Here is a 1,231-nt window from a genome sequence, read left to right on the forward strand (position 1 = left end):
CCAGGCTGAATAACAGAGGGTTTTTTCTGGGTTGACGTTAAATTTTTTTTCCTTTTTCTTTCTTTCTTTCTTTCTTCTTTTAAACTTGGGGTGTTTGGGCGGGTGGTTTTATTATTATTTTCTTGATTTTAGTAAAAGCAAAGAATATTCCATTTGGAGCTCGTTTCAAAATTAGCAATTTTCTTAATGGGAAGCATACGCTCGCCGCCCACACGAGGAGCTGTGTCAGCTCGGCAGTCACAGCGCCCAGTGAATGTGGTGAGTCGTGTCACCTTCCTGACAACCGTGAGTCAAATGGAAAATCATCGCAGGTGGCTGGGAGGCCAGGGGCCTGGCTTGAAGCTCTGATGAGGGCTTTCAGAGAGGCACGTCTGTGGGGAAGGTCGGCGGTGTTTCCGTCCACTATGAACCCACAGCTTTAGAGTCTTTTTATAACAAACACCCTCGAACATTTAAAATGCGCCAACCAGAGCGTTTAGAGCCTGGGGGGGCACACGGACCAGGTTCCAGTGCCAGCTGGCCACCTTGCCTCCTGGAATCGGGAATTTTTTTTTTTTTTTTTCGGTACGCGGGCCTCTCACTGTTGTGGCCTCTCCCGTTGCGGAGCACAGGCTCCGGACGTGCAGGCTCAGCGGCCGTGGCTCACGGGCCCAGCCGGCTCCGTGGCATGTGGGATCTTCCCGGACCAGGGCACGAACCCGCGTCCCCTGCATCGGCAGGTGGACTCTCAACCACTGCGCCACCAGGGAAGCCCTGGAATCGGGATTTTGACTGTGAAATGAGGGTGAGTGACACAGCTCGAAGCAGCTTCCTGCCCTGATAGTCACGAGCTGGTTCTCTAGTCATCAGGTGGCTGGGATGCACTGGCCCGGGTCAGGGGTGTCTGTGGCCATGGACTCAATCGAGGGTCACGGTCTTTCCCAGGACTGGCTCTTCTCTCTCTGCAAGTAGGGTGAGGACCATAAACCCCACACATGGAGAGAGGCCTGTGGAAAAAGTCCTGGGCCACGCAAGGCTCAGGAGTTTGCAACCCTGGCCCAGGAGAGCAAGCACGTGTGCACATCCACGTGCTCTAAAAGCACTGAGGCCAACAGCACGGGGTGCCTGATGATACATAGTTTGGGATGACAGCTTGCACTGGTAACACACCTAGCACCCCAGTGAGGCCAGGTGGCCATGCAGAGGCCCAAAAGACATCTCTGGGAGGCATTTCAGATCCCTCAAGCCCCAG

The sequence above is a fragment of the Phocoena phocoena genome, chromosome 13 (assembly GCF_963924675.1).
Source record: "Phocoena phocoena chromosome 13, mPhoPho1.1, whole genome shotgun sequence".
Taxonomy (NCBI): Eukaryota; Metazoa; Chordata; class Mammalia; order Artiodactyla; family Phocoenidae; genus Phocoena; species Phocoena phocoena.